The sequence below is a fragment of the Hoplias malabaricus genome, chromosome 1 (assembly GCF_029633855.1).
Source record: "Hoplias malabaricus isolate fHopMal1 chromosome 1, fHopMal1.hap1, whole genome shotgun sequence".
In the NCBI taxonomy this organism is placed as follows: domain Eukaryota; kingdom Metazoa; phylum Chordata; class Actinopteri; order Characiformes; family Erythrinidae; genus Hoplias; species Hoplias malabaricus.
This window is the reverse complement of record NC_089800.1, coordinates 74,562,086-74,585,547: the sequence shown is the minus strand read 5'-3', so window position 1 is coordinate 74,585,547 and position 23,462 is coordinate 74,562,086.

The window sequence follows — 23,462 nt, the reverse complement described above, 5'->3', positions numbered from 1 at the left end:
CAAGTGCGCAAGGAAGTATTTCAGAATCTGCCTCAGAGGCAGTAGAGCAGTATAACATTCTGCAGCTTCCTCAGAGGTAGTTTCATTATCCTCCATTCAAACAAAACCAAATAGATTTTTGTTTTTTGCAACACTTCTAACAAATTATGAAACCGAATTAAGCGTAAATTTATTTCTTCCAAAGTTATTTCTAGTAGTCAGAGCATGCAAACCACCAGTGTTGGGATAGTCACTCAAAAAGCAATCCACTACTGATTACTCACTTACAAATATTGTAATGGAATTACTTCACTCATTACATCCTGAAAATGTAATCTCAAACCTCATTACGTTACTTTTAAGTAACTTTCTAAAATCCATACAAACACACAATAATAAAGTCAGTGAACAAATCTGGAAAGTATAAAATGTTAGACAATATTTCTTTTCATAGTTTATTTAGGAACATATATCAGTAACATGATATATGTATAAAATTACTTTCATTGTGTGATGTTACTTTTATTTTCACAAAAAAACAAATGTATGTATGTATTTAAGAAATATAAAATAATTCAATAAAACCTAAGTGGCCCAAAAATAAATAAATAAATAAATAAATAAATAATCTAGAGAATTTTTAAAGCAAAAAAAAAATTATATATATATATATACTTATTTGTATTTTGCTTTATGCTTTAGATATTTATATATAGCAATATCAAGTATTACAACTGAATTAACAAACGCAAAGGGTCATATTAAAGGGCTCTATTTAAACTTACATGGAACTGCACAAATAAATTCGCATAAAAACTCCTCCGAATCCACTGCTGAAAAATAAGCTATTTGCTCATTCACCACTGTAATAGTGGCTATATATATTTGGTTTTGCCCAAACACACACATGGAAACATGCGTTCCCCTCCTTTGCCGTTGTATATTAACTGTGCGGTCGTTACATTCACAGTCACATGCCACGCTGTGCAGTCCGCTGTGCTGAGGCATGCATGCAAGAAGAAATTACACAGAAAACAACTTAGGAAACGTTAATAATGTTATTAAAATGATATTTTATAAAAAAATTATGGGAAATTAAAGTAACAAAGTCTTTATTAAATTAGTAAATGTAATGTGATTACAAAATATTGAACAGCAATTTGTTACATTACTTTGGTACAGAAAAAAGTCACTGGGACACGTTCCTTTGTACTGCATTACCCCCAAAGCGGCAAGTAGAGCTTTCCCAGCTTATGGTGCTGTATTTTTTATGTTTCTTCTGCACTCTCTAGAACACCCTCCACTGCCTCTCTAGAACTACATTGAGTAGTACTTTTGCACATAAGCCTGGGAACAAGCCCTATATCCAAAAAAGTTTGCAAATGTACATGCAGCATTTTTCAATGAAACTGTTCAGTTACAAACTTTATATAGACACATTTATTGCAGAAATATCTGATAAAATGACCTATAGGAGAAGACTACTAGGAGGTTGTTTTGCATACTAGACACATGTTTATTACTTCACTCAACACCACCTACAAAAGCACAAGTTTATTTCTGATTGCATAAGTTACTGAAGAAAGAGCTTGGACATTGCTGTATTTATTTCGGAAAGTTTGAGACAGATGTCCAGATTTTCCACTTGGGCCCATATGCTAAGCATCTGTGTGTATGTGTGTGTGTGTAAGGGAGAAAGAGAGTGTAAGCACAGCACAAGCGTACACATGACTGTTAGCACTGATCCTTCAACATATGAGATTATGTTGACACTGTGTGTGCATTTGTGTGTGTTTTTATGTGTGTGTGTGTAAGTGTATGCACATGTATTCTTTTACATACTGAGTCACCATGTGGTTGCAAACCTCTGTCATTTACTCAAGCTCCCTTAATGACTCTCTACATTAGAGGCTCATTATTATAATTGAACTCTGGAGCTAAGCTGTTTTAAAACCCCATATGACTATTCCAATAAACGCTTACAGCAGTGTGTGTGTGTGTGTGTGTGTGTGTGTGTATGTATGTGGAGGAGGGTGAGAAAGTAAATAACACATTAAACAGTAGACACATGGGACTCTGCAGATTATCAGTAGATTGGAGGAAAACACAGGCAATCATATTAGACTGCTCTCATTTGTTTGGAGTCCATTAGAAACTCAGCATTTACATTTCTGCAGGATTTGAGAGAGGAATCACAAGAATCTTTTGCTGTATGAAAGCTGTACAAACAACATCTACTATTTAATGATTTTATTCCCAACTTTCACTGGACATTAATATAAAGAGACTGTATCCCAAAGTCTAAACCACATGAAATGGTTTAAACTAGAGGTATTTATGTAAATTCATTAAAGAAAATGTCCACAAGACAAAGCCCAGATAATGCCTAACTTACATTATGATCAGTGCTATATCCTGTGTATTGAAGTAGCCTAGTAGTTTGAAAGTGTCAAATCAAATTACAATTACAGTTCAATATATTTCAACAATAACTGCCAGTCACATGGAGTCGTGTGAAATATAAATAACACATATTCTAAACAAACTGTTCATTGCCCATTTCAAGTCAAATTTAAAAAAAAAATACATAAAACAATATTTTCAAAGCGATATGCAATAAATTGAAATAAAATGTCTGATTGTAGTTGTGGTTGACTTTACTTCTTTTCCCCACTAGCTTCACAGGATTGTGGAACTCACTGTCATTCATATACATCGTGTCGGTTGTCATTCATATTTCAAACAGTGATCGGCCTCCTTGTTTAAACCTCCCCTGGTTTTTACCGCACACAATACCGTCATCCTGATAATGTCCCAAAATGGCTTTTATTACGTCTCATGGGCTATTTTTATCACCACCGAGGAGACGTTGTCTGCAGTGGTGTGTGTGTGTGTCATTCATTCGAGTCATTCGATATCTTAGTCACAACATACTGGCATCACCAAACGTTGGACCTCGTTTCTATCCTGATCTGTGACTAGTGTGTATGAATTATTGAGAATAAATAATCATTTACATGAAGCATTATGCTTTTTATTGTCATGGCGATAAACAACAGGTGCAGCTAATCCAGTTAATACATAAGCTTTTCTCAGTTGAGACAATCACCCTGATTGTTTACCCTGTGTAGTTTACTACAGAGCACAAGAGGGACATGAGGCTGAGGGCAGCATGACTGCTCCAAAATAAGGAAAACTGACACAGAAAAATTCTGCAGCCAGTTCTTAACCAGCATGTATTTGTGTTCCAAAAATGTGGCATTAATCAAAAGCAACCACTATAAAAAAAAAGGCCCACGTTTTGAGGGGTGGAAATTTGGATTGGAACAACTGGACTCTTTAAAATGTAACTGAATACCAATACAGTAGACGTCTTCAAATCCACTATACCTGTAACTGCTAATGTACCTGACTGGTCATGTAAACTGACATACAGGCTGGCCATTTAAATTCCTGGCCTGGAACCTGGATTCAAGGTTCTGAAAACCTATGCTACAGGGTAATATTTTACAGGAACTATTTTTATATCACGTTACACTTACACTATCTATTGCATTAATAAGTAATGAGAGTATAATATTACAGTGGGTTAAAAAGCCACTGAAACAGCTGCTAAAACATCACCGAACAGCTCAAAACACTTGGAGGAGAATACTAACTGCCCGGCTTTGTTAGCATTTGTTAGCAAACAGATTCTCATTTTTGTGAGATATTTTTTTACACAGTGCTGATTGACAGCACAGGAGGGACGGCCATCTTCCCCACTCAAGGAGAGCAAGGACTGTTGTGGTTACACAGTCACATTTCTCAGAACGCTTCCCTGATGATATTGCTTAGATATGTATGTTCTACTACTATGCAATCCAAAAAACAAAAACAAAAAGGGGAACCATACATCACAATAAGCCAGTGTTCTGAGAAATTAGGTTTCATTTTCGCAGTTATTTTGCAAATGAAGATGCTGTGGACAGTGTGTGCTGTACCCAAACTGTACAGAAGTTTCTGGATGACACAGAGGGAGGTCTGTTAGAGAGTGAGTCAGATGGTGAGCTAATGCTGAGTAAAATCTCCTGTTCAACTGAAACTGCACAATTGAGCAGTTTCAGATCAAACAAACTATATATACACTGTCAAAAGTTTGCACACACCCACTTGCATTTGTTTTTACTTTAATCAAATGTTATCTGAGGTTGTCCCACATCAACATTAGTGAGGTTGGTCTGAAGTTAGGGGATTAGTTCTGGATCATAAACACGACTCATAATAAACTGGATGGAGATCTGTCAGCACAGAGTAGTTGCATTACTCCACAGCTAGAATCTGGAGGCCTTTAGACCATTCTTTCAGGAGAAAAAAGCATGCCTAGCAGCTCCCAATTTTCGATTCTTTCGGGGTTTATTCAGGGTTTTTTTTTTTTTGTATATTTATATAGTAAACTATAGAATCACAGTTACAGTGTATATCTATTTTTCCACAGTAATGTCTTGTAAACATAGTTTTTCAATATAAAATTTACAGTTGCCAAAAATGAATATTGCAATATCTTATACAGTCTGAGTCACACCCTTTTATTTCTAAATACCACAGCTAGTAATAGGTGAGGGGGCCCATCTCTCTCTGTCCTGTACATGGCTGCCAACTTGAAAGCTGCCATATTGGATCAAAAGTTTTTCCAATTGGAAAGTGGTCATGTAGCATATCAAAAAAGACAACAATCAGATTGGTGATATCTCTTGTGATTCAGAAGTTATGAACATAGAAATTTCAAAACTTTTGCTGTTCGATTTGACCAGACCCTAAATGCCCTAAATAAAAAAGCAGAGTTGAGTAGGTACCACGCAGTGGAAAAAGCACCAATAGGCTCACGTGCAGTGCATGGGTGCATATTGTGGTGTAAAAAAATAATTAAAACAGCTATCTACAAATGTTGGATATATATACCATGTATAGTGTATGTCTGAATAGCAAGCCTAAATGTATGTGTATGTGCTGGCCTGTGTGTGTGTGTGTGTGTGTGTGTGTGTGTGTGTGTGTGTGTGTGTTGAGTGAGTGAGTGAGTGAGTGAGTGAGAGAGAGAGAGAGAGAGAGAGAGAGAGAGAGAGAGAGAGAGAGAGAGAGAGAGAGAGAGAGAGATTTGCATGATAACCTGGAGCCAGAGTCAGTTGAATAGATCCCTGTTATTCTGTGAGAGCCAGTTTTCTGGACTTATCCTTAGGCTAAAAAGACTAGGGGGGATTTTCAATAGGCAATCCCTGTTGGCAGTATAATTAAGTACAACACCAGGCTTAATCTATACCTGGGAAAACAAGCCCTGAGGGTTTGAAAGAGCCCAAACCTGACAAACTGGATCAGCTGCTGTTAACATGCCAAGTGCTGGTGTATCTTTATGCTGGTTCCCATGGTTACAAACAAAATCAATAAATGTTTAGGATTGAATTGAAACCAAATACCAAAGCAAAGACAGTAACTGTAGTACTCTGTAGTAGACTGATCTTAAAACAAACAGGGTTTTCCCCATCTCTTTTACACTGCTGTTTACCCAAGGCTGCTTTATAGTTAGCTAGCAATTGATGCTAGCTTATGCAGGCGCTGAAAATCTGATTTGCTGAACAAGTGTTAGCAAACATTTTCCTTCCTTTTTTGATTCACTATATAGCAACAGGTTTTTGGGCACCAGCTAATCCAGAATGTATTCTAGATTAAAAGTTATTAGTAGGTTGTTTGTTCTCCTTTTACAGAAGTAACAGTCTATCCTTCTGGTAAAACTATATACCAGTTATCAGAACGTCTTTGTGAGGATTTGTTGGCATTTAGGCACATGAGGTCAGGTACTGATTTTTGTCATCATACATGGAACATTTGTTACTGTTTAGTTTTGCTACAAAACTAAACAGTTTTCTGTCTGTGTTTACTTCCATGCAATTAACGATAGCCCGAATTTGGAGTCAGTTCCACCTTAGGTAATCCATTCATTCATTCATTCATTATCTGTAACCGCTTATCCAGTTCAGGGTCGCGGTGGGTCCAGAGCCTACCTGGAATCATTGGGCGCAAGGTGGGAATACACCCTGGAGGGGGCAACACAGATACAAACACACACATTCACTCACACACTCACACCTACGGACACTTTTGAGTCGCCAATCCACCTACCACTGTGGGACTGTGGGAGGAAACCGGAGCACCCGGAGGAAACCCCTCGCGGACACGGGGAGAACACACCAACTCCTCCCAGACAGTCACCCGGAGCAGGAATCAAACCCACAACCTCCAGGTCCCTGGAGCTGTGTGACTGCGAAATGCTGAGCCTTAAGTAATCCAAAATAGCAAAAACCATGTCCCAACTATTACCCACAGAGCAACATTCTCATCTCTTTTCATGCTTTTCAACACTCTGAGGTCTCCCCTCTGGATCCATTTCTCGGCCATAGCTGTAAGAGAAAAAAAAAATCACCAGCGCCATTTTGGCTTAACACATTTACAGAACCAGGGCTATTTAAAACATTCCACACTTTTTTCCATTGCACAAATAGACTGGAGAATTAACATATTTTTAAATTTTATTTAAAAAGTATTGGATTAAAATAGCGAATACTGTATTTAACCTCATAAGCTGTACAGATATAGTCCTATGCTTGGGTTACATTTATCTGCATCAGAGCTCTGGTTCAGTTGGAAGAGTATCTCAGGCCATGTCCCAAAGTAGTGCCATACTCCCTACATAGTGCACATTACACATTACAGATAATAAAACTAATAATTGATATTAATTAGATGCTCATTCAACAGGGAAACTTAGACCTTATATCTCACTTAAAATGATTTTCTACATACAACACAACTGTTATTTTATGACAGACAATGTTCCATATGGAGGGTGTAGGGAGACATTTGGGATTCAGCCTCCTCTTTGCTGTGGCATGGAAAACTTGCTCACTGACCAGCCACACCTTCAGACAAGGAAAATTACTTTATTAAACTTAAAGCCAAACCAGAGGAATAATTTAGGCAGATAGTCCCGATAAAAAATTACCCTCCAAAAATCTGTTCCACTCTCAGAGGGCAGGGAGAGTGGGATCAGATAATTTACTCTATAACCCTGGGGAAAAGGAGATAAAAATATATGGCTAGGGTCTATGGTAAGGGTCTCTTGCACACTCAAACAAAACATGAGGGAAATAACATGATTACTGAAGCCTGTGTCTGATCCATGTAGGAATGCTAACAGTTTTCCATTAGACCCTATGACAAAAATGCTAATGTGGCTAACATTAAGGGTCTTTTTCTCTTTTATTATGCTACACTGTGGGATCCTTTATTCCACCTGAAGCAAAGAGTTGATGTTTGTCCTTCTGTGTGTTTTTTACGCCTTTCCCATCTGTTTACATTAGTGCTACATTCTGAAACCAGACAATTGGACACCAATAATGGCACCCACGCCAAAAGAATCACGTGACTACAACCCATGGATACAGAGACTACACCTCAGCTCATGTGAATTTGATGCATTAAAAAAACAAAACATAATAACATGTGGTTTGTATAAAGGTTAAAGTACATTTAATACTATATGTGTTCCCATTACGCCATGTTAATTTTCATGGCTTACAGAGAATGGACAGAGGTGGACAGGTAAGTGGCATACTTCTCAGTCAGCAGCTGATCTTACTATTAGTTTGCTGTGCATGCTGTCAGTATGTATTTCGCTGTGACCACATGTCAAGCAATTAATGATATGCAGTTAAAACACACACACGCACACACACAGCTGGGGTCTTATGGAAAATGAGGAGGGCTGTAAAATGTCATATGCTTTCCACATTAAGTGATTATACAGTTACAATGGATGATGAAAGAAGGACTGAGAAGGCTTTGCTTTGATTTAATTGTTTGCACGGCTCAGCGAGGGTTTCCTCCACCGTTTGGTTTGCGTTTCTCCCTCTGCAATGGGTCGCTGCAGTGAGGCCTTATCTGACCTGGAGTGATGAAAAATGAGAGAGAGAGAGAGAGACAGAGAGAGAGAGAGAGAGAGAGAGAGAGAGAGCAAACTTGGTGCAGACATATTGTCCGTGTATCCTGAAGTGACCCTGTTGGGTTTATGTTATTGTTTAAACCCATCCCAGCTCTTGGATCAGATTTCTGGTGCTTGTGCCAAAACAAACAACCCTACTTACCTCTCTCTCTCACTCTCTCTCTCTCTTTCTCTCTCTCTCTCTCTGTCTCCCTCATGCTGCAATTTAGCAATTATAGAACCTCATAACACTAGTAATAACAGACGAATGCTAAGATTTATAAACACTCCAGGGGGAAATGGGGGCAAATTGCCCTGAACTTCATTCTATTTGCCCTAAGCTCCCTGAGTGACCCACAACGGAAACCTTCCAGATGAATTGCCCAGAGTACCATTGCCACCCTCTCCTCTTGTTTTGTTCAGAGAGGAAATTCAACTTTGTTTTGATTGGGCTCGGACTGTAATGTCTGGCAAGTTAAAAAAAAACCCTCAACCTTGTCAGGAGCAGGTAGCTGCTTTCATAGGGAGTTCATTATGATTTAAAACAATAAGCTTCGGATCCATTCAGGTCCAACTAGCCCTGACAAAGTAATATAGTGTGATTAGGGAAGCTGGTAATAAGCCAAGCAAACAATCTCCTCATTACCACTCTTTGAATGGTGAAAGACTGCAGTTCCATTTGCGAAGCTCCGACACAACATGGAGCAACCAGTTGCCTGAAGATGAGATAAAGAAGGAAACATGTAGGAATTAATACTGAACTCAAAGCCAACCTCCTTTTCTTGCCAGTGACAGTTCTCCAGACCAAGTCCTTAACTCATAATGATTTTGACAGTTTAACTATTTAGTACAGCCCTATAAACAAAATGTGTGAGGTTTACAGTATTTATTATGTTTGTCGTGTGAATCTTCAATCTTTGGTTTCTGTAAATGCCCCTTACTATTCCTTACTGAATTCACTTTAGACCAGAGTCTGTCAAAATGTTTTCAATCATTCAATTCAAATGTTAATTCACACTGAGTTGGAGCTGGTGCGCGAGTCAGGCAAAGGGACATGCACTCGCATGTTTTGTTTTATGAAGCGTGTAAAGTGCATCACCCCACCATCGATAAACTAAAGTGGAGGATTCAAGCCTAGCTGCATTTTTATTTCTAGCCGTTCTATTATTCCCCAGAATAATAGACATTCCCTTTAAAGTTAAAGGTAATTCAAAATGAAATTAGTTCAGTAAAGTACAGATAAATGAATAAATACTTAGGTACAGTAACAAATTACATTTACTTTGTTACTGTTCAGGGCAGCACGGTGGTACAGCAGGTAGTGTCGCAGTCACACAGCTCCAGGGACCTGGAGGTTGTGTGTTCGTTTCCTGCTCTGGGTGACTGTCTGTGAGGAGTTGGTGTGTTCTCCCAGTGTCCGCGTGGGTTTCCTCCCACATTTCAAAAACATACTTTGGCGACTCAAAAGTGTCCGAGTGTGTGAGTGAATGTGTGTGTGTGTCTGTGTTGCCCTGTGAAGGACTGGCGCCCCCTCCACGGCGTATTCCCGCCTTGCGCCCAATGATTCCAGGTAGGCTCTGGAACCCCCGCGACCCTGAATTGGATAAGCGGTTACAGATAATGAAAGAATGAATGAATGTTACTGTTCAAATCTGTTTCTAATTGAATGGCAAGTAAAACAGGTCTGATGTCCATGTTGGGCTTTGCTACAGGAAATACAACCCTTCTTGTCAGTAGTTAATATTTACTCCTACTGCTTGTCTGTCTGGTAAAGACCCTGGCAAAGTGTTTAATTGTGTGACCCCAGCTGTGTGTGTGCATGTAAAGACCCTTTAATTGTGTTTAATTGTGCGATTCTCCTTATCAAATAACACAGCTCTGAGATCATGTGAACTGATGTGCAAAGAGAATTAGTCATCGCCATCCTTTGTAGAATACAGTGAAAAAAAGAAGATAAATCTATCATGATAATCACATTTACTGCGCTACTACCACAGCCTCTCAAACTCTCAAATGCTGGACTTGTTTAAGAGCTTGTGCCTCATTTGCAAACAGTAACTCCATTATCATTCCAGGCCAAACCGGAACCCTTGTCTCATAATGAGGACTTTGATAGCAGTTTTATAGTGGGAAGCGAGTGATGTTGTCTGACATTAAATACAGAGATGAAGAAGGCCTTCTAAAACCAGAAAAATATTAACCAAACATTCTTGGCCAAAGACCTGGTGCAAGAGCGAGCTCATCTTTCTCTTTGTTGCCAATATTAAGACAATAAGATTACATATTAAAATCACTATGTGGCCAAAAATGTTCAAATAGATAAATTTTTGAATAAATATTTTTGTTACGTTAGTAACTAGACCTTTTCACACTGGTCTTTAATGGTCGGGATGCCCCCAAGACCATCAGAGAGCTGGTAATAACTGACCGGTGGATAGTTCTCAGCACTGTCGTGACAATGACATGGTGGTCATGTGTTAATGTAAGTTGAGCTGGTTCAAGTGGATCAGACACAGCAGTGCGGATAAAGTGCTGAGTCACAGTACTTAAAGCATATCTTTGTATTTGCAATGCTCTATATAATGTTTAAATAATTAAACACCTGTTTCAGTAATGGGTCTCTCTTAAATTAGCTGAATTCATTTTGTTTGGAAACATTTAGTGTAGTTAGTGCACAGTGTAGTTAGCCCCAGACGCTGGTGGGTCATAAGAGCAGTGGAGATTCAGTAACAAGTTCTGAAGTGAATTCTGTGGGTGTAAATGTTGGGGATAATTCCTTTGATACTTTGTATACATGTGACATTCTCTGATAGGACATTCTGTTAAAAGACCCATTGTAGATGTTTTCAATGTCACTAAGCAATGAGATGAAAATAAATCAGTGTTTGGAGCATTTAAGGTCTTAATTTATCTGATATCGGGAGTGTTGATACCGTGCTTGGTCAGCTGACACTGGACTGGGCTCCAGAGGGCCGATTTGACTGCTTTCATGTTGCCCTCTGTGGTGTGTAAGGCTGTGAAGTCCAGGGGGCCTCAGGGCATTGTAGTGAAGGAGGTGTTTTGGGACCAAGATGATGACGTGGTCTCCAGCACAGCTGTTCACACAAATCTTTTTACGCTTCCCATCCACTAGCCTATAAAGTATTATCAGGTGCAGAGAACAAGGGAGTGTGTGTTTGAGTGAATTTATGTGTGTGTGTGTGCGTGTGTTTGTGTGTGTGTGTGTGTGTGTGTGTGTACATGGGAATTTAGCCTCAGTGTGAGATGAGAACAAATGAAGTGTCTAGACTGCCCTGATCCAGCCTTTGTGTGCACACACATCTAATATTCTGTCTTTTTTCTTATCGTTTGTGTGTGTGTGTGTGTGTGTGTGTTTGTGTGTGTGTGTGTGTGTGTACCAGGAATATACCACATTGTGGGGACAAAAAGAAAAACACTCACGGTGTGCTGACTTGCCTTCCTTGTGAGTACAAGCAGCTTATCTCCAACAATATAAATTATTACATTTTAATGTGGAAAAACATTTTGGGTTTTCACTTGAAAATTTAAAGTTTGGGTTTAAGGAGAAGTTTTAAGGAGAGTGTTAGGGGTAAGTTAGTAGGACTTCTGTAAAAGTTAATGGTAAGTCTCCACAAAAGAAAAATGGAAGTCTATGCAATGTCCCCACACTTCACATATACAAGACTCTTTGTGTGTGTTGTTCCTGAGAGAACCAGAGTGGAAAAATCCTTGAAATAACTCATGAGACAGCACTTTCAATTGCGAGTCTCAAACTAAAAGTAAAGCAGCCTGTTAAGCCTGTTTCAAATGCATGTAGCAGACATCACATAAATTTCTATTGAAAGCCACAACTTTTTTTCTTGAGTCATGTGTGCATGTGTGTGTGTGTGTGTGTTGTTTACAGAGACATTTTCTGTCCTATCTACCACCCACCCTGTCTGATACTCAAGGCTCTCGTCTCCTTTTAAGTCAACCACAGTCGCTACCACAGACTGATGTGTTGGGCTTTCTCTCACACACACAGCAGCACACACACAAACACACGCGCACATGAACCCACACACCTGAAACAAACTGAAAACGTACTACAGTTGCACTTGACTCACTTCTGCATATTGTTTACTTACTGAAGCTAAAATATTAGATAAAATTTGTTTTATGAGGTGCATATCGAATAATAAAACATCAAATCTTCAAAAACATGATGCCATATATATGCCTCTTCCCTTTAAAGCCTATATTAACTTAAATTCACCACATCAAAACATTTATATTATTATATATATAATATAATATACATTATAATTATATTATTTAACTCCTTATGTGGATCTTAAGCATTAGCTACAACAAATAAAAATAAAAATATTCCTGTAGAATCTAAATAGAATATTCAAATATGCCTCTTAAGTTGGACTGGCTATTTCAAATTGTCCACATGTGTGAATGCCCAGTAATGTATTGGGATCTGGAGTTCTTAACACCCCACAAACTATGAAATAAAACAATTCAATTATTTAGTGGACTGCCAAACTCTGAACACGTGATAAAACAAGCTTCTTTGATTTATGCTGCTTCTTATGTAGAGTGCAGAGATTCTGAACTGTCTTGCCTCCTTTTCTGAACTTTTCTGATCACAGCACTGGACCCACAAAGTGCAAAGATGAGGTTAAACAGCATAAAACTGACATAACAAACATGGAGAAATAAGAGTACTGTTTAAATAAGGTGAAAATGAGGAGGGAGAATATAGAGAACATAGTGAAATGGCGTATGATCCTCTCTAATCACTGCTGTGTGCTGTGGTATGGGTGAAGAGTGACTCAGTGTCAGTCATTCTTTCATTCATTGTCAGTAACCCTTATCCAGTTCAGGGTTGCGGTGGGTCTGCAGCCTACCCGGAATCACTGGGCTCAAGGCAGGAACACACCCTGGAGGGGACGCCAGTCCTGCACAGGGCAACACACACACTCACAAATTCACTCACACACTCACACTTATTGACACCTTTGAGTCACCAATCCACCTACCAACGTGTGTTTTTGGACCGTGGAAGGAAACCCACGCAGACACAGGGAGAACACACCAAACTCCTCACAGACATTCACATAGATCTGGGCTCTAACCCACAACCCCAGGACACTCAGTCTGTCAATAAGAAAATGGGAAGAATGCCCCTTTTAAAGCCATGTTTCATAAAACAACTTCACTATAATCTGCAGCAAAGTCTCAACTTTGAGTTGCATTCTACATAAATTCATGAAATTGGACTGTACACTGCATATTAAAAAAACACTGTATAGTAGCACAGTGGTAAATATCTTTTCTCACGGTGTATTTATGTCTTCACAGTGAAGTAGACATTTGAATTCTATCATCATCGAAGGCTAGATTGTTGGTTTATAACATAAGTGTAATGTTTCATAAAACTTCTAGAAATATTAATGAATAAACATAAGCACTCAACTGATGCAAACGTATGTTGATGTCTGTTGTTTTAAAAATGTGAAAACATTCTAGAGCAGATACTAGTGGGAAAAGACCTCTTGGTACAAATGACATCTCCTAATACACAAACAGACACATACACGCCCTGGTAAAAGGTGTTAGACAGATGTACTTGCGTGCAGACACTGTTAGATAGATTCTAACCACATCAGCCTACGGCGTCCTTGTGAAGCCACAGCTTTACAAATTCCCATGTGACCAGAATCTGATTCGTCACACAAATATCACCTATTTCTCTTATTGTTCTTCCAACCAGCCACACTCCTACTCAGTCAGTCAGTCACACAGCCCTCTATACTGTAATTCATACACAATCCCTGAGTTGAGGTATTATTTTTATAGAAACAAGAAGCTGACTCATTAGGAGAAAGGAATAGAAAATTTCTCGCCTATAGACATTGCACGTGGGTGAGTCTGAGAGAGCAGATATATATAGCAGGTGTCATACACACACTGCTTTCAAACTCATGCACAAGTCTCTTAAAGTTTCCTACTGTTCCTCATCTGTGCTTGTCTCTGTGGTACAATATTCTTACCATGGTCAAAAACATTTTCTAAACATGTCCCAATTACACATTTAGTTTATGTCAACGATATTTTGAACGTTTAATCAAATCAAGTGTCAGAATTGTCTGTCCCACGGAGATCTTTACCCTACACTATTAACCTTGATACTCACATCTGAAATCAGTCTTGAGTTTCAGAAGTATGAGTTTCAGATTCAGTTTCATGATCTGAACAGATTTCTATTAAATAGTTTTTTTTCAAATTGCAAAACAAAGTCAAGATCTGCGGCAGACTCTCAGAGTTATGACATTACAAACCAATGTTCTGTCTCAAGGAACATTTGGCAATAATGAGTGAATTATATGTCATGATTTAGCAAAATTTCTTCAGTTACAGTAGTTAACAGAGGTGTAGAGCCAATGAGAGAGAGAGAGAGAGAGAGAGAGAGAGAGAGACAGAGAGAGAGAGAGAGACAGGGAGAGAGAGAATCAGTCTGATATGTCAGTGTGTGTTGTTCATCATTTACATGTATTACCTGTAGTCACATTCAAAGTGGTGGTAAACTGTGCTAAAACAGCACTAACCTTCACTGGTTTGTTGTGGACAAAAATCGGTTTACGCAGTTACTTTTTAGAGACAAGCTAGTCCCCATAATGTACATTTTTTTTAAGGTGAAGCTTTGTTTTATGGTTTGGGAAGGGTTAGGGCATGAGTTGGGGTAAAAGTAAGGATAGGCTTAGAGCTAGGGTTAGCTTTAGAAAAGTAGAAGCTATGATTAAGGTTAGGAAAAAATGGTCACTGAATTGTCCCCACAATGTATGGAAACAAACGTGTGTGTAGGTGTGTGTAGCGTAAAAAAGAGGCTATGACTTTAAGGAGCACTGAGCTCCTGCCAGGGGGGCTCTGGTGGGTTTTTGTTTGAGCAAGAGCTTCAGTGAGTCTGCTGCAAAATGCTTACATCAGCAATAACCCACAGCTCAGGGGTCATTGCAGGTCAATCCTCCACTCAGTAACTGTGAAAGGAAAACAGAGAGAGTGAGAGAGAAATAGAGAGAGTAGGGAGATAATTTAACTGTATTTTCAATGTTTGTTTTTTCACTTAATCACTTTAAATTATCATTGTAAAGAAAAAAAACTATATTTAATTATACAATTACAATAATATTGCGCCTTACTAGCCACCCAAAGACACTTTACAATCAACACTGAATGCCATTCCATTCAACACACAGACTGGAAAGAAGCAGCAGCCAAAAATGCATAGTGTACTCTCAGCCAGGAATGAACATCCACCTTGGACGACTAGATCGGACACTAGGGGTTTAACCCAGGATAGAGTGCCAATCCATACCTGGGCATACACACATTTGTTCACATACACACTCATTCACTCACATCAGGACAGTTTGTAGAGTAGCCAGTTCACCTGGATTTTGAACATGACTAAACTATAAAACTGCAGCTTTCTGTCCTGAAACAGTTTTCTGATTGAAAAGGGGTTGACTTGTGGAGTGGAAAACACACTAATAGAACTACAGGAAATATATGTCCACAAGTTTAAAGCTATTCCTTGTAATTACTACATTTAACTATGCAAATATGCACCTGTTACGTGCTGGTCCTGCACTGTAGACTTTGGAGTTGTCCCTAATGCTACGTTGTGTGTTTGTGCTGCAGTTCTCTAGTCACATGACAATGCTGGGGCTGGGCCTGTAAAAGAAATAAATAAAATAAATAAAATGGTAGATTCAACTTGTGTTGCATTCTGTGTAAATTCAGATGTCTGAATTTCCAAGTAGGAACATTTCCTGAATACGAATTTGTCATGTTTGACTCCATGTGTCACTCTATGTGTCTTGACTTTCATAACATATACTTACATAAGCATAACGTATACATTATCTTGGTGCTCTCTGAATTACACAAAATTATTCTAAAATAATTACAAAAAAAATTATAGAGAGACATACCACACACGTACCACAGTTCACACTCTACTTTCTAGTTTGCCTGAACACTTCACACCCTTCTGTGGCTGAATGCCATCACACCCTCACAGAAATGTTTCATTGTCTACTGTAAGGCCTACTTTGAAGAGTAGAATCTATGAATCCCCTTTTACATGCTCATTTATGAAAGCCATTTTGCAAACGTAGGTGCCACCAAACTTTGGAAAGTCATTGCAAAACACACAAATGCGTCATATAACAACTGTCAACCCACAAACAGACTTACCACACTTCAACCATAAGGATAAAGTGCTTGCTTAAGGTTCTCAACATCCTCTTTTGCTTTGTTTATCAACAAAGATGAATATCAGCACAGATAGTAAATCTCACTCCATTCTGTGAACTCTCAATTACCAAGTGCTGAGTCTGCACCACCTCACTCATGGGTTTGTAATCGGGCTACTATAGGATAAACATTTATAAAACACTGATAGCATCCCAGCATGTTCAGAGAGTGTGTGAATTACTTATCTGATGAATAGTCTGTGTAACAGGCTCCCAACAGCCACACCTTCTTTGATATCGTTCACTTGCAGATAACAGGGATTAATGGCATAAATATTTTAGTATTGTAGAGTAGGCCAAGGCTATAACACATAATAGTGACAGGGCACTATTACTTTCTATTAAGAAAGTAGTTTTAGAAATAGACTGAACAAGCTCGGTTTGACACTACAGCAATGCAATTGGACTGACCCTGCTTCCACCATGACCATTCTATACATACCAGGGACGTGCAGTCTGAAGAGGCACATGAGGCAGTGACTCACCAGTTACATAAAAAAAATGTGAAAATATAATTTTTAAAACAATGCTTTTCCTTTCGGATATGTGTTATATATAATAACAGGCGGCACGGTGGCGCCGCAGGTAGTGCCTCCCTGTGAAGGACTGGCGCCCCCTCCAGTGTGTGTTCCCGCCTTGCACCCAGTGATTCTGGGTAGGCTCCGGACCCACTGCGACCCTGAACTGGATAAGGGTTACAGACAATAAATAAATTAATCAATGTGTGTTAATAACATATCGATGGCCCAGTGGTCTCTGCTGGTCTAAAGAAAAGTCAGATTTATTATTATTAATATACTTTCATGTATTAAAATATTCTACTCTTTTTTATTTCATAGAGTTTGTCTTGGTTGCACTGTTTCCAGGATTGAGTTCTTGAGGAAAGTAAGGAGGATGGGTTTTCTTTGCAAATAATTATTATATTTGGTGAGTACAATGCATTCATGATGTATTTTTGTCATTGTATTAGGTTGATATTAATACTTTTGCTAGATATACTGTACGTGGTGTGTTTTGCGTCTGTGAAAGTAGACTTGTTGAATTCAGTTAATTTGGTTTCTTGCTTTAGTAATGGTATTTATTCTTGCTACATGCAACACCTGCTTTACTGCGTTTCTGGATATTATTGAGGTTTCTGTAGCTGGGGCACTGTAATGATGGTATTAAGAACTTAATAAATTCAGGGACCACTGAAGGCCTAGTTGTAAAATGCACAGCCGACTACTGTGTGTTATAAATGTTGTTTCTCTAAGTTAAGGTCAAGATTACAAATTTGCTCAGCTGCAATTTATATCAAGGCACAGTGAAGGGTGGCACCACACAGTCTGCCTCACCACGAATTGGTGCAATCCCATTAAAATTGAACTGAGCATGGCAATAAGTGTGTGCCCGGGACTATTTGCTTTTGCATACATGACCATTATAAAAGGAGCCTTGTCTGAGATTCATTCTTACAAATCTTGTTCTCCATAACCTCAATTTCCGAATATGTTCCAATGTAGAAGCATTAGATAACTTTTATAGTCTTCTCTTGCTTTATAGGACTCAGTTAAAATTGGCTGCAAGTCTTTAGCTGTTTATGACTAATTGAAGAAGCCCCATAATGCTCCAGTGTCTTTCCAAAAGCTTGAGCGGCAACGTATTCACTCAAAGCTAGTATATTTTGAATTATTTTGCATGGAGTAATGCACATTCTTAATTATTTAAAAGAAAGTCAGCTATTATGTAGACATGGTAATGATAGCACATTGACATATGATTTGGCTATAGCCACTTGTAACTTGTAATCTACCAAAGATACATATTACAGCACTAAAGTGAACAGTCTGAAATCCTTTCTCTTAGAAAATAATGCTAAGGGCAGGTAACACCTCCCAAGAGAACTTCATGAAACTTCTCATGAAGATCTCATCTAATTTAAAATTGTTCAGTTCTATATGATGTTGTATTAAATTAGAAACCATAGGTCAGTAATAATAACACTTCCCTCACATTTTCAGTGAACCTCGTTTGTATGTCTATGGAAATGTGAATGTAGTTTTTGGAAAAGTAAACCAAATGTTTATTTAATTTGTTTAAGAAAATGCCCATAAACAAAACAAATGCAATTAATAATTTATTTTGTGTTCATTTGTTCTTCATTTCATAGCAAAGCAACACCTACTTTAGTGTTAAACTTCCTCACCTCATGTAGAGTTTAACACACATTTTACTGCATATACAGTTGTGCTTGGCAAGTTATTGGCAAGTAGAAGGGTACAACTGTGCTCCTCTAAACTGTAGTGTAGAAACACCTCTGATAAACGTTTATCATGCTCTGGAATTGTCTGAATCAGACATGTTTTCCATGATATAGGTATATTACTATGAACTAGCAAGGTCTCACTTTCTGTGGAGATGAGTGAATGCATTTAAAGTGTTTCTTTGGCTTCTGATTTGTTCTGAACATTGCTTGGAAAGGCAACCTCAGTGCTGCACCTGGGCCAGTCTGCAGTGTCATTATGATTGAGGGTCAGAGAGAGAGGCAGTGGGCCAGGCTGAGCTGGGTGACTAATGGGGTCAGGAGATGTTCCTCTTTTACTGCTCTGTTGAGTGGAGCTGTCATTGAGGCCATGGTAACAAAAGCTCTTAACTACTGGGTCTGGACGCCATGTGTTCTGAATTTCCTGTCATTATGGATGAGGGTGGAGCACAGGGGAAATCTTCAACTGCTTATTGCACAAAATAGACTAACTAATCTCACCAAACATTTGTCTTTTTGGTCTGCCAAGGATGTTGGTCTGCCCATGAAAGTGTTCCAGCAGAGTCTCCTGTGGTTGCTCCGTGCACCCCAGAGAGGACTGCACCTGCCTCAGACAGGTATCATTTGAGGGGGAGGGTGATGTCAGGATTTTTTTCTGTTCTGTATTGTTTTTGCCCTCATGTCACACTGAGTCATGCCCCACACTATGGTGACTGTATTTAAGGTCTGTCTGGGTGTCTGTATGTTGTGGGTCACTGTTGTTATCACGAGTCTGTGTCCATCTCCTGTGTTTTAGTATTCACTGTTTTTGGTTATTAAACATCTACTCAACTCAGCATCTGTTTCCAATACTCTGTCTATCCCACGCCCTCTTGACAAAAAGCTGGGTGGTGTTACATTTCTTATCATTATTTTCTGTGGGCAGGGAATGTCAGACTGTCTGCTTTAGTGGTGGGACATGTGTTTTTGTTAGGTTAGACGGTAGCCTTGAGCTATCATTACATTATCTGTTGCATAGCTGACTTTATTTTAAGCTTTCACAACTGTCCATTGCTCAGAAAAACACTTTTGGAAAAAACACTGGGGCATTATGGGAAATGTAGTACATGTAGTTAATTTGTTTGGCATGTCCTGTAATTCTTCTTTGCAATCCAGGATAAAATTAACTTAACGGCTGTGATTTTAGTGGGGTACTGCAACATTTTACCCAACAAACAGAATCTAATGAGACCCCTGATACACATGATGCTTATACTGTGCGTCTGTGTGAGTGTGAGTAACATATTGTAGAGGTGTGTGTGTGTGTTTAACATATTGTTTATTTGGCCTCCCCATGTAGAGGGAGGCCAAATAAACAGCAGGCTTAAGGCACAAGGTCAAAGGAAAAGTGAGTAGCTGCCAAAAACAAGTGTGAGGTTAAGCTTGTACTGAATATTACATGTGTCTCTATGTGTGTCTTCATTTGGCATGCACTCTTGTGCTTAGGCATGTGTGTATATGTATGTGTGTATGTGTGTGTGTACTGGTGGTAAGCACACTTGATCTCCAACATTTCTTATCTTACTATGCTGACCCCATGCTGACCTCCGTCCACTCGTTTGACCTCATGGCTCAGGCATGTGCCTGCTGTTGGAGATTGAGATGTTGACAGTGTAGCACTCTGCAAGGACAAAGCTCAGCTCAGTGTATTTCTGGAATGGTACTCTGCATTTCTGCTCATGCAAAAGACACTCAAAACTTGTAGTGGTGCGCTCCAGAGGAATTAACCAGTGGAATTCCAGAAGGGCATGCGTGAAAGTGTATGGTAATCAGCTCGGTATGCATTCTGAGGAATTCTAGGTTGGATATTTGGAGGGGTGTTGGGCAACAGTGGAGAATACACACCAACACACCAAAATTGTGGATACAAAGCTTCTATAATCGTCACAGAAATGCATGAACTGAATGGTGTGGGACAATCTGAAGCAGCTGCACATTCACGTAAGCTCATCCTACCCAATGCCAAACGTCAACTAGAGGGGGTATAAATCTCCCCAGCATTGAGTTGTACAGCAGTGGAACTGTGTTCTCTGGAATGACGAAACACGTTTTAAAACTTCTGGGATGAGAACTGGACAGAGGATCAGTAATGCCAAGGGGTTCTTGTACTTTGTGCTGTGCAAAAATGTAGTGAAAGTGCACTATATATCCATATGTTTGTAGACAACACTTACAACTATAGAATCCAGCTATATTAAAGTGCACATATTTGGGACACAAAGCTGCATGTGATCTTAAGGTCACCATTCTCATTATCAAGCATTGGTTGGAGGAGTATAAAGCCTTCAACACGGAAGCAGTGAGAATAATGGGGTCTCTATCCAGAATGGATCATCCAACACCAGTATCTGACACACATTATGCACATGTATATGGTGTAAAACAGGCATTCAGATATTGCTTCTTTACATATCCAGTATTCTGGAGCAAATAGCCAAAAAATAGAAGTTGTGTGACTTTCCGTTTACTTTCAGATCTGTGTTTTTTGTGTGATTAGTAGTGCAGGAAAGGTGACAATTCTGTGTCCATGTTTCTCCAAGTAATCCAGAAAAACAACCCACTCTATTTTTAGAGCCATAGGCCTCACTGGAAAACAGGATATCCCATTCTTTGTTTTTGTAGAGAATGAGAGAGTGAGTGTGTGTTTTTTTTATGAGAGAGAGAGAGCGAGAGAGAGAGAGAGAGAGAGAGGAAAGACAATGGAGACATAAAAAAACACTTTCATGACCATCATATGAATGTAATATACCCTTTGTTTTGTTTTGTTTTTGATTGTAAGGGCATATTGTAACCATCTGATGACATTTCTGTGGAGATTGTACAAACTATGCCAGCGGCCAAAACCTGCAAATCCACTGAAGATGAGCAGGTTTGGGTCTGGACAGGATTGGAAAGCATGGATGGCCGCTGGAGATGGTGTTAGTGGGGCCTACAGGGGGTGGTCTTCCTGTTCTGTGGATGTCAACACCAGAGTGCAGTGATAGGGACACTGTACTGAACAAATGCTGCTATTCTTCAGCTGAGGTGGAAAACCCAGGGTGCTAATTCTCAGGTCAGAAAGGATTGCTGAATTCCAAAATTTCCTTGAAAGAGTAGGGCGTTATACAATGTCCAGCTAAATCTAGAATTGTGGCCATTTCTGTACAGCAAAGTCACCAGTGTTTAACCAACATCACTGTTACTGCTACATTAACACTGGGTGTGTTAACATGTAACCACATTTCTACCACATAGCTGATGTATGGTGAGAGTATTGTCACAGATTGCCTGCCATCTAGCACTCCAAATGGGGCTTTAGCCACAGGAGTTCAAACTGATCAGTGTAGTTTTCTCATTCCTTGCTGCACTGTCCAGCTTTCACTGAACTCTTTCATCGGCCACCAATCCAATGAGTGTTTATACATCTTCAAAAGACCATGTTGTTATTTTAAAAATAAATGTGATCTTCACTGTAGCTTGAAGATTTTACAAATGGCTTGTTTGTAGTGGATGCCTACATTTTGTAGTGAGTTACAAGTTTCTTTGGCCAATCAGCAGGAGCCACAAGTAAGCAGGTGCTAAAATATTACCCGGTTTTATGTACCAGCCACTAATTTTGCTTAATAGAAAAGCCAAAAACTAAGCCTAGTTGAGTAGAGTAGATATCATGCAGTCTAAAGAAAGCCAGCACTTCTGCTCCTCATGCCTCACTCCTGGGATCTACTACTTGAAAGTAAACAGGGGCTCACTGTCAACAGAAGCCGATCATTCCATATGGAGCTGTTTAAATAAGTTTAGGGTAACAACAACTGATGTGTTATTTAATACTTGTGGTATTTTGATAAAAACATATCATATGAATCGTTTAGACACCAGAACTGTGTTGACTTGTGGCAAAAAGGGAATATGACCCCTTTAAAACAGATGAGTTAATTAATTGTACGGCTAATATTGCTTACAAAAATAAGAACTTTAAAAAAACACAGAATCACTTCCTGGGGTTCAAGAAAGGATCCAGTGGGATGTACTTGGAAATATGCAAAACTTCACTTCACTTCACTTCAACCACTTTGTAACACTAGTGTGTAGTTGGAGGGACAAGGGGATGGAACACGGGCCGAGGTGAACATCTGTTTAACAAAAAGTATAAAACACTGAGACATAGGGTAAGCAATAAAAACAACAAACAATACAGAAACTAATAGATAATGCCAGACAAACCAAAGGCAAATTCACAAAGCTTATATAGACACTGATAATAGGCAGCACCTGTGATCTTTTTTATATTACCAACTACTGCTCACAGGTGTGGGTGTGATAGGAGGGCAGCAGGTAGGTGTCTTGCTGAAACTGAATTCTGCATTACCATCTCCTCCTCACACATTTATAAGGACACAAAATTACATTTCTGTTGTTATTATTTTCAAACATACACTTGTGTGGGAAATTTTGGTCATCCCTAGTCCAATGACATATTGTGTCACACAGTTCTGCATTTCAAAAGTTGTGGTATATTTTATAAATGATTACTATTAATATAATATACGAACAACACATTTGCTTTCTGCTAAAATAACACTAAGTAAAATGTTTCCTCCTGGGCTCCTCCTACAGTTGCAAAATGTAATTCACTTATACAGCACTGTCCTGAAATCAAGGGGGAGGGGGGAAAGGGCAGAGAGGTGGTTTCCAACCCTCCTAAAACATTTACACAGTGCAGTTTTTGCAGTGTTGAGCCCAGAGTACCAAGGACTACAGACGGAACTCACAAAATAAAAAAAGTGATATATGACTTTAGCTTAACTTTAAAAGAATATGGTGCGTAGACTTGTTGCCAGGAATATGACACCGAGAAATAGAGATGGAGTTTGAGATAAGCTGAGCTTAAATACCTTGAACTGAA